Here is a 12,301-nt window from a genome sequence, read left to right as displayed (position 1 = left end):
GGAGATCACTTCCTTTCTGTTCCCCTCGATGTCGATGTAAGTGGATATATAGATGGATAAAATCTCACATGATGACACTATGTGGTTCAAGATTGTTGGTTCAGATAACATTATTACTTATAAAAATGCATCTAAGCTTTGTAGGAATTTGATAATTTGTCGAGAGAGATTGAAGTGACGATGAAGCCAAAAGTGAGAGATATGCTCATGTCTTTCAAAAATAGGGACAGTGAAAGGATCCGTCTCATCCATTTGCTAGTGAACCTTGGAATCGCATATCATTTCGAGACTGAGATTGATGAGATTCTTAACAAAGCTTTTGGGAATGTGGATGACATAATAGCCCAGCAAGATGATTTGGAAACAATGTCCACCATGTTTGAGCTATTCAGTCTACGCGGTTACTATATGTCTTGCGGTAAGAACATCAGCTACCCTGAGTCACATAAATATATACACGTGTGTAATTTCGCTTTCGGCTTCATTGTAGATGCATTCAGTAGATTTAAAGGTGCAGATGGAAAGTTTATGGAAAGTCTTGCCGAGGATATTAGAGGGATGCTACAGTTGTACCAAGCAGCGCATCTTGGGACACCATCTGAAGATATAATGGACGAGGCACTGAGTTTCACTCGGCATCACTTGGAGTCGTTGACAGGTAATCACGCAGCAAATGTTAGTCCCCATCTCTCTACGCATATAAAAAACGCATTGTGTAGAGCTCGATATCATAACTTGGAGATGCTAGCCACAAGAGAATATATATCTTTTTACGGTCAAGAAGAAGATCACAACGAGACGCTGCTCAAGTTTGCTAAGCTCAACTTCAACTATTGTCAGCTACATTACATCCAAGAGCTAAAAGATCTGACCAAGTACGTTGTGGTAATTAATTCTTGAGTCTCAATATTTGTCAGTCTTGCTTTATTTGCATATTTTATTTTTATTGCAGATGGTGGAAAGATATAGATCTTTCATCTAAGCTACCTTACTTCAGGGACAGAATTGTAGAGGTCTTTTTCGGGTCACTGGCAATGTATTTCGAGCCACGATATTCACTTGGGAGAATTATAGTCGCTAAACTTACAGCGGTGGCGACTGTTTTTAATGATACATGTGATGCATATGGCACCCTTCCTGAAGTTACAAGTCTTGTGGATGCTTTCCAGAGGTTTTATCTTTAATTCCTATTCTATTAATTTCCTTATATAAATTTAAGAGTAGGTAAATTGACATGCATTTTTATTGTCCAGATGGGATCTTGTGGGCACTGAAAAGCTACCAAGCTATGTAAGAATCGTTTTTGGAAGTGTGTTTGAGACTTTAGAAGAGATTGAACAAGAAATGAGGCCAGGAGGAAGATCAGAAATTGTGCAAGTAGTTGTAGATGAGGTAAGTCCTAAGAATTGTTGCTGTCAAGCTTATTTGTTGAGGTTAAAAAAAAACATAATGATTTGCATATAGATGAAGAAGTTGGCGAGAGCGTACTTGGCCCTCTCGAAATGGTCAAGCAAAAGTCACGTGCCAACCTTTGAGGATGTTGAAAGTTAAACTTGATTTGAATCACATTTTTGGCTAATAATTTACTAATCATTTTAGTCCAAACTTAGTCCAATATCTAGAATCATCCTCCACCTCAGAATAAAAATCTAGATATTCTCATAGAATTATCTAGATAATTATAATAAAAAATCTTAGATATTATGGTAGAATTCTCTAGATTTAAGATTAAAATATGTAAGATATTTTGTATTTTGGAGGCTATAAATACCTCCATTCCCCTTTCATTTTGTGTCATCAAGAAATAATCAAGTTTGTAACAAACTTTCAAGTAATAATAAATCCTCTTCTAAATTATAAAAGCTTTCTTTTTCACAAAACTTCTTTCTCTTCAAACACTTAAACACTTTCTCCATCTTTATAAAGTTTTTCATTCCAACAAAGTGGTATCAGAGCTACAAGTTCCTTTTGAAGATGGCAAACAATGGTGTTCCCTTCCAAGTTCCATTGCTCACTAAGAGCAACTATGACAATTGGAGTCTTAGGATGATGGCTATCCTAGGAGCACATGATGTGTGGGAGATAGTCGAGAAAGGCTTCCATGAACCGGAGAATGATGGTGGTTTATCTCAAACACAAAAGGATGGTTTGAGAGATTCAAGGAAGAGAGACAAGAAGGCTCTCTGTCTAATCTATCAAGGATTAGATGAAGATACATTTGAGAAGGTTGCTGGAGCAAAGACATCCAAAGAAGCATGGGAGAAGCTTCGGACATCTTACAAGGGAGCAGAACAAGTTAAGAAGGTACGTCTTCAAACTCTAAGAGGAGAATTTGAAGCATTACAAATGAAGGAAGGAGAACTCATCTCAGATTACTTCTCAAGAGTCTTGACGGTTACTAATAACCTAAAAAGAAATGGTGAGAAGTTAGATGAGGTGAGAATCATGGAGAAAGTTCTTAGATCATTGGATTCAAAATTCGAGCATATTGTCACCGTGATTGAAGAGACAAAGGACTTGGAGACTATGACGATGGAGCAACTTCTTGGATCACTACAAGCTTATGAAGAAAAGAAGAAGAAGAAAGAAGATATTGTGGAGCAAGTTCTCAAGATGAGAATTGATCAAAAGGAAGAAGCTGGCCGAAATCATCCGAGACGTGGTGGTGGTCATTTTCGAGGACGAGGTCGTGGTGTAAATGGACGAGGTTGGAGACCTTATGAAGACAACTACAACCAAAGAGGAGAGAATTCATCAAGAGGTCGTGGAAGAGGAAACCCAAAATCAATGTACGATAAATCAAGCATCAAATACTATAGTTGCGGAAAGTTTGGACATTATGCTTCTGAATGCAAAACTACAAACAACAATAGAGTTGAAGAGAAGTCCAACTATGTTGAAGAAAGGAGTAAAGAAGAAGAAATGCTATTGATGGCTTACAAGAAGGATGAACCAAATGAGGTTCACAAGTGGTACCTTGATAGTGGTGCAAGCAACCACATGTGTGGGAATAAAAGCATGTTCGTGGAGCTCGATGAATCGGTGAAAACCAATGTGGCTTTGGGAGATGAATCGAAGATGGAGGTGAAAGGTAAAGGAAATATTCTCATCCGCTTGAAGAATGGAGATCATCAATTTATTTCCAACGTTTACTACATTCCAAGCATGAAGACCAATATCTTGAGCCTAGGACAACTCTTAGAGAAATGTTATGACATTCGACTAAAAGATAATAGCCTTTCTTTAAGAGATAAAGCAAATAATCTCATCACAAAGGTGCCAATGTCAAACAATAGAATTTTTGTCCTAAACATTCAAAATGACATTGCACGATGTCTCAAGATGTGCTACAAGGAGGAATCTTGGCTTTGGCATCTTCGATTTGGGCATCTCAACTTTGGAAGCTTAGAGCTACTTTCCAAGAAAGAAATGGTGAAAGGATTACCTTGCATCAATCATCCAAATCAAGTGTGTGAAGGTTGCTTACTTGGAAAGCAATTCAAGATGAGTTTTCCAAAGGAGTCGGAGACAAGAGCAAGAAAGCCACTAGAACTCATACATACAGATGTATGTGGTCCGATCAAACCAAGTTCACTTGGTAAGAGTAACTACTTCCTTCTCTTGATTGATGACTTTTCAAGAAAACATGGGTTTACTTTTTGAAACAAAAATCAGAAGTGTTTGAAAATTTCAAAAAGTTCAAAGCCCATGTTGAGAAGGAAAGTGGTCTTAAGATCAAGTCCATGAGATCGGATCGAGGAGGAGAATTCATGTCCAAGAGTTTCTGAAGTATTGTGAAGATAATGGCATCCGAAGACAGTTGACGGTGCCAAGAACCCCTCAACAAAATGGAGTAGCGGAAAGAAAGAATAGGACAATACTTGAGATGGCAAGAAGCATGCTCAAGAGTAAGAAGCTACCAAAGAGTTGTGGGCAGAAGCAGTTGCTTGTGCGGTTTATATATCAAACCGTTCTCCAACAAAGAGTGTTTTAGAAAAGACACCACAAGAAGCTTGGAGCGGAAGAAAGCCCGGAGTCTCACACCAAAGAGTCTTTGGAAGCATTGCTCACGCTCATGTTCCAGACGAGAAGCGGAGCAAACTAGATGATAAAAGTGAGAAGTACATCTTCATTGGGTATGACGCTAACTCCAAAGGCTACAAGCTCTACAATCCTGAAACAAAGAAGACAATCATTAGTCGGAATGTCATCTTTGATGAAGAAGGAGAATGGGATTGGAGATCAAATAATGAAGACTACAACTTCTTTCCATCCTTTGAAGAAGAGAATGTGGAGAAACCGAGAGAAGAGCCAGCTACACCACCAACTTCACCAACAACAAGTTCTCAAGGAGATGAAAGCTCAAGTGAAAGGACTCCGCGTTTTAGAAGTCTACAAGACATCTACGAGGTAACCGAAAATCAAGACAATCTTACTCTATTTTGTCTATTTGCGGATTGCGAGCCTATGAACTTTGAAGAAGCCCAAGAAAAGAAGTCATGGAGAAGTGCAATGGATGAGGAAATCAAGTCGATTCAAAAGAATGATACATGGGAGTTAGCTTCACTTCCAAATGGACACAAAGCAATTGGTGTGAAGTGGGTGTACAAGGCAAAGAAGAACTCTAAAGGAGAAGTTGAAAGGTACAAGGCAAGATTGGTGGCAAAAGGCTATAGTCAAAGAGCCGGGATCGACTATGATGAGGTATTTGCTCCAGTTGCTCGCTTAGAAACGGTTAGACTAATCATTTCATTGGCAGCCCAAAAGAGTTGGAGGATACATCAAATGGATGTAAAATCAGCCTTCTTAAATGGAGACCTTGAGGAAGAAGTCTACATTGAGCAACCACAAGGCTACATAGTCAAAGGAGAAGAAGACAAAGTCTTAAGGCTGAAGAAGGCGCTTTATGGATTAAAGCAAGCACCAAGAGCATGGAACACTCGGATTGATAAGTACTTCAAGGAGAAAGGCTTCATCAAGTGTCCATATGAGCATGCACTTTATATCAAAAATCAAAACAATGATATATTGATTGCATGCTTTATATGTTGATGACTTGATATTCACTGGCAACAATCCGATTATGTTTGAAGATTTCAAGATGGAGATGACAAAGGAGTTTGAGATGACCGACATTGGATTAATGTCATACTACCTTGGCATTGAAGTAAAGCAAGAAGAAAGTGGAATCTTCATTACTCAAGAAGGTTATGCTAAAGAGGTGCTTAAGAAGTTCAAGATGGATGACTCAAATCCAGTTTGCACGCCAATGGAATGTAGAGTCAAGTTATCAAAGGAAGAAGAAGGAGAGAGTGTGGATCCAACACTCTTAAGAGTCTAGTTGGAAGCTTACGATATCTAACGTGCACAAGGCCTGACATCCTACACGCAGTTGGAGTTGTGAGTCGATACATGGAGCATCCAACAACAACTCATTTCAAGGCAGCTAAGAGGATCCTACGCTATATCAAAGGTACTATCAACTTTGGCTTGTACTACTCTATCTCTGAAGATTACAGGCTTGTTGGATATAGAGATAGCGATTGGGGTGGAGATGTAGATGACCGGAAAAGCACAAGTGGCTTCGTGTTTTTCATTGGAGAAACCGCTTTCACATGGATGTCAAAGAAGCAACCAATTGTCACTCTTTCTACTTGTGAAGCGGAGTATGTGGCAGCTACTTCATGTGTTTGCCATGCTATTTGGTTACGAAACTTACTAAAGGAGTTGAACCTACCACAAGAGGAGCCAACAAAGATCTTTGTGGATAAGAGGTCGGCAATAGCATTGGCGAAGAATCCAGTCTTCCATGATCGGAGTAAGCACATCGATACTCGTTATCACTACATTAGAGAATGTGTTACCAAGATGGATGTGCAGTTAGAGTATGTGAAGACAAATGATCAAGTATCTGATATCTTCACCAAGCCACTCAAGCGAGAAGACTTTATCAAGATGAGGAGTTTGCTAGGAGTAACCAAATCAAGTTTAAGAGGGGGTGTTGAAAGTTAAACTTGATTTGCATCACATTTTGGGCTAATAATTTACTAATCATTTTAGTCCAAATTTAGTCCAAAATCTAGAATCATCCTCCACCTCCTTAGAATAAAAATCTAGATATTCTCATAGAATTATCTAGATAATTATAATAAAAAATCTTAGATATTATGGTAGAATTCTCTAGATTTAGGATTAAAATATGTAAGATATTTTGTATTTTGGAGGCTATAAATACCTCCATTCCCCCTTTTATTTTGTATCATCAAGAAATAATCAAGTTTGTAACAAACTTTCAAGTAATAATAAATCATCTTCTAAATTATAAAAGCTTTCTTTTTCACAAAACTTCTTTCTCTTCAAACACTTAAACACTTTCTCCATCTTTATAAAGTTTTTCATTCCAACAGAGGAGTACATGGAGATTGGCATGAGGACGTCAATAGATCAATATGCTGCCTATAGCTTTATCGCGATGGAAGATTGTGATGAGAGACACAAATCTGCGAGTGGTACAATTCCAAACCCAAAATGATGGGAAGCTTTGAATGGTGTTTTTCGTATTGTGAACGACATATCCACCTATGAGGTAATACATTCAAAATCATGAAAACGACTTTTTGTATTTACAAGTGAGCTTAGCAAGTGTAATGATGGATGGACAGCGAGAGATGAAGAGAGGAGAAGTGGCTACAGGTCTGAATTGTTACATGAAGCAACATGAAGTTACCAAAGAAGAAGCTATTGAAGAATTAAACAAGATTGCTGTTGATTATTACAAAATAATAATGGAGGAGTTTTTGACAACAACCGCTGTGCCACGCCCGGTTCTGGTGCGTTGCCTCAATGTTTCGCGACCCGTTGATCTTATCTACAAGGAGAGTGATAAATTCACAAATCCTGGGGAGCTGAAAGATGCCATCACATCTTTGTTCATTCATTCAATTCCACTTTAATACGGTGAGAACGTCTTCAAAATAAAATATTATACAAAACAAAAACATCCATCGTTCTATGTCACTCATCCAGCGGTCCAGCGAATCTTCACTAGTGACGTCTCTGAAGGCCTCGGGTATCACGATTCATCTATCCTTTGTTTTGTTAGTCGTTTATATCTTGGACTTCTTTTAATTATTTTCTAGCTTTTACTTATGTGAAATGTTTCGTAATGGGACGTAGGGTTTTCGTTTTGTTGTCTTTTTCATTTGACTGAACGGCACGGCTTGTTGTTCGTCATTGGTTACTTTTTTTTTCTGTGGTAATCCGGGTCGTCCGGATCTTGTTCTTGTCTTTCATAACTATTTGAGACTTTTATTTGACGTACACATCGCTATTTTTTTAAAAAAATAACTACTTGAGACTCTTATTTGACGTATAAATCGCGGCTATATGATTAATTTCTACTAGTATCTGTGATTTCGTATTCTGATATAGTGGTGGCTCAGACGTTTAGACACTTCTGATTCAGATCTTCACAAACTCTGGCTCAGATGAGTGATTTTCTCACAGGGTTTACTTTAAATTTGAACTTTTTCCTCTACCTCTATAAAACATGAAACAACTATTGTAAAAATGTTTTTCTGAGTCGAATATATTTACATTCATTACAAAAAGAGCCAATTTTTCTTTTCTAGAATTTCCACCAATAGTAGTATAAGATAGACTGTGGCTCTTTCATCTCATAATTGAATATCCATATATAACTTGTTCCCAGGTTATACAATTTAAAATAACATGAAAGACGTTGAACTTCGAGAAAACTGAGATAAGAGGGTCTCGGTGAGAAAGGACTCTCCCAGGCACATATACCAATGCAAGGTAATAACGTCTTTGAGGTTTGAAAGTCTTGACAGCAACATATCAGCGGAGTTCCTAAACTGGAAAGAAGCTACCGGTCCACTACGATCACTTCTTTGGAAGCCCTATTTCTTTTCTAGAAGTAGCATCCTCCAAGATTTCGTTTTTCAAATTTCAAGCCACAAACCCTCATCTTCCATCAAGAATCTCATCTCCGACTCCGAACTACTCAAGTCTGAGAGTAATTGAAGACACAGACACAGGCTCTAGTTCATCAACAAGCGCTCGCAGCAAGGTACCTGTGAAGGAAACATGGCAAGACGGTTCTCAAAAGAAGAAAAAGGAAAGGGTCACTTGGCTGAAGATCATGAAACTCACATCAAACGAATCAAGGCTCCCTGTGTGGATAACTCAGCGCTCATCAAGAAAAACGCCCTTACCCTAATAGGTAGGGTGACTAACCCGCAGGAACAAAGAATCTGGGCACTTCTACCAGCCCTACCTTGCAAATGGCATATTCAAGGAAGAGATACAGAGTCAGATCTGGGTAATGGGTGCTTCCAATACAGATTTGAGAGAGAAGAAGACCTGCAGAGAGTACTGGATAACAGACCTTACCAGTTTGCTTACTGGATAACAGACCTTACCAGTTTGCTTACTGGATGGTCATAATCCAAAGATGGGAGCCGGTAATATCGGCCTCATTCCCTTCACAAATCCCTTTCTGGATCCATATAAAGGGACTTCCTCTTCACTTCTGGCTCGAAGACATGATATGCAATATCGGAAAGGATCTAGGAATGCTCCTAAACCATGAACTGACAAAGACAAACGCAAGGGTTAGAGTTCTGGTTGATGGACTCAAGCCACTAACTAAGGAAGCCATCATCGAATATGACTCTGGAGAAGAAAGTGTGATCTACCTGGAGTACGAGAGGCTTGAAAACCACTGCTCGTACTGCTACTCCATGTCTCACCTGAAGAAAGACTGCAACGCTTATGTTTTGAAAGAACAAGCGGGAGAGTTTAAACAGAAGAAAAAGGTAACAAAACAAAGAGAGGAGATCTATGCCGAGGAAGGAGACTCATACCGCAGAAGCAAGCAATTAAATACAGACCACCACTACAGAGAAGTAGTATCCTTACCCAAAGGAGGGGGGAGAGCTGAGACCAAGAGCGATCATCACACGGGAGCCTTCCATGAAAGAGTAGACCGCCATGGGAACAGTTTTGGTGCTAGAGTTGCGACCAAGCAGACACGGGTTCCTCCACCAACAATGACCCTAGAGAAAACAAGGGAGGAAACCTACAACTGGAGAAGTAAAGCGCTGGAAAAATCCCCTGATGATCAAATGTACAGCTCTCCGCCATACACAAAGAGAAGAGACTTATTGAGAGAGAGAATCACTCAAAGGCAAAAGCCCTTTCCCCAAAAAGGACTCAGCGAATGGAGAATGAAACCAACTACACAGATTCTCTCGAAGGTGCACACAGACGCTCCAAATGCTACGACATCCCACGACCAGGGGCTCATGATCATACAAGGCAAAAACCAGCAAGAAACATCAAAAGAGCAAACGGAGGAACAAATCATTAACGAGTTGAATGAAGCAACACTACTTTACCTTAATTGCCCAGACCCCACGGAAGCGGCCGCTAGGAGACAAAGGGTTCTGGCAGGAGATGCTAAAGGCCAAACGGAAGAAACGGCGGCAGGTCTTCTGAGACTACGTGGAGCCCCGGGGGAGCATAGAGGGGAGACACCTCAGAACCACCACAACCCTGTGACTGTATCTAAAGAACAGATACTACAAGAGCTTCAGGAGGTTACAAAGCAGTACCTCAGCTGTGCAGACCCGGTGGAGGCGGCATCAAAAAGACAACGCGTGTTAGCAGGAGACGCAGAAGGCTTAATGGAGAAAACTGCTAACTCCATTTTAGCTGTATCAGCAGAAAAGAGACGCCCTTTGTCTCCTTGGGAACGGGGAATTCGATCAGAAAGCCCACCAGGAATTGAGTTTGATTTGGCGATGCAACCATCAGACATTGAAGTCACACCCCCTCCTGCAATGAAAAGGATCGAAACCAATCAAAAGGATGTTTCAATACTGAGAAACCAAACAAACAGAGCTATGGAGGGAATCTACCCTGAGAGACTCAAATCAATTGTAGTAAGCCCTAAAGGGGTCATGGGAGGAGGAGCTGAAGCAGCAGAAGGCGCTGTAGAAGTAGCAGACGATGAAGAAACATTACAGAACTTCCAAAGTAAGGCGAAAAGTAAGACAACAAAACAAGCTAAGGAAGAAAAAGCACCTACACAGACGGCTGGAAGAAAAAGAGGACGCCCTATCAAATTAAAACCGACACTGGCCAGCCCAAAACAACTAGCAGGAGCTAGTTCAAAGAAGAGAATCTTATCTTTAGTCCAGCATTCTCCTGGAAGAGCAAAGAGATCACCGGGAGCAGGACCCCCTAGAGGAAAAAACAAACAGCACGGCCCAAATATTGGCACAGGACCATCTGCAACAAACAACGACCCAAAGATCAAGTTAATTTCGGCTATGAAAAATAAGAAGAAGGAGGATTTTCAAGCACCTCCACCCCGGGGTCCTTAGTCATAGCAAGCTGGAACTGTTGTGGGTTGGGGAACCCCATAACAATCCAGCGGCTAATGGAGATCCGCAAGAGGAACTCTCCAGATATTGTCTTCCTAATGGAAACAAAAAACCCTGATGAGAAAGTGCTACAAGAACTAAAGGAACTACAGATGGACTCGTTCCACATAGTGTCACCCCACTCCCCAGGGGGAGGAGGACTCTACCTAGGATGGAAACCGGACATTAAACTCACAGTACAATCAAGTTCCCACAACTTTATTGATACATATATATCCTACAAGGGTTCGTCCTTCCACGCTACCTTTACCTACGGGGAACCAGATCACACCAAACGCCAAGCAGTCTGGAAGGAACTATCTTTGCTACACCCTGACCCTGAGAGAGCGTGGTTCCTAACAAGGGATTTTAATGAAATTATAGACAACAGCGAGAAGAATGGAGGCTCTGAAAGAGCTGAAGGCACTTTTTGCGCTTTCCGATCGTTCCTTTCGGAAAACGGCCTCTTTGATCTAAAGCATCATGGTAGTTTCTTGTCTTGGAGGGGAAAAAGACATACCCACCTCGTAAGATGTCGTCTAGACAGATCGATGAGCAATAGCGAATGGATAGAACTATTTCCCTCCTGTAGAAGCCAATACCTCAAGTTCGAGGGATCAGATCACAAGCCTCTAATCTCCTTTCTGGATACAACAAGGAGAAGGGGTCGAATAATATTCAGATACGACCGGCGCTTAAAAGAAAATACTGAGGTGAAACAGTTGGTACAAGATACCTGGAATGCTCATCAACACTTGTCGGTAGAAAGAAGACTTGGACTCTGTCGCAAAGAAATCTGCAAGTGGAGCAAGAAACACCATGAAAACAGCAAGAAGGAAATTGAAGACATTAGGGAGCAACTTGATCTAGCAATGAGCAGCCAGTCCCTTAATGAAGAAAAAATCAATGAGCTAAATTCAAAACTCCTCGTAGCCTACAAAGCAGAGGAAGAGTTCTGGAAACAGAGGAGTCACCAATTTTGGCTCTCCTTGGGAGATGCAAACACATGCTATTTCCATGCGGTTACAAAAGGAAGAAAGGCAAGGAATCGCTTCTCGGTCCTGGAGGATGAGGATGGCTTACCAGACTATGAAGAATCACAAATCTCTGAGGTTATTTGCAAATTCTACGAAAAGATTTTCACCTCCACTACTATTGACAGTACACAAACGGTGGAGAAAGCAATTAAGCCATGCATAACACCACAGATGAATGAGAGTTTGATTAAGATACCATCAGCAAAGGAAATCAAAGAGGCGACCTTTGCGATCCATGCCGACAAGGCACCTGGTCCAGATGGGTTCTCAGCTAGTTTCTTCCAAGCGAACTGGGAAGTGATAGGCTCTGCAATAGTAACAGAAATACAACATTTCTTCACAACATGGTTTTTAGCCACAACACTTAACGAGACACATGTACGGCTAATCCCTAAGACTCTGGATGCAACAAGGGTGGAGGACTATAGGCCCATTGCCTTGTGCAATGTATACTACAAAATCATCTCTAAGGTCCTAACAAGGAGACTTCAGCCAGTGCTGTGCGACATCATTTCCAAGAACCAGTCAGCTTTCGTCCAAGGACGAGCTATATCTGATAATGTGCTAATCACACATGAAGTTCTCCATTACCTAAAAACCTCTCAAGCAGAAAAATGGTGTCCTATGGCAGTTAAGATTGACATGTCAAAGGCATATGATCGGATAGAGTGGGAGTTTATAGCTAAGGTTTTGAAACGTATGGGTTTTCATGACATTTGGATTCAGTGGATCATGCAGTGCATCACAACAATCTCCTATAGCTACCTTATAAATGATGCAGTATATGGATCAGTTAAACCTTACCGGGGAATCAGG

The sequence above is a fragment of the Brassica napus genome, chromosome C3, assembly GCF_020379485.1.
Source record: "Brassica napus cultivar Da-Ae chromosome C3, Da-Ae, whole genome shotgun sequence".
NCBI classification, from domain to species: domain Eukaryota; kingdom Viridiplantae; phylum Streptophyta; class Magnoliopsida; order Brassicales; family Brassicaceae; genus Brassica; species Brassica napus.
This window is presented reverse-complemented; position numbering follows the sequence as displayed.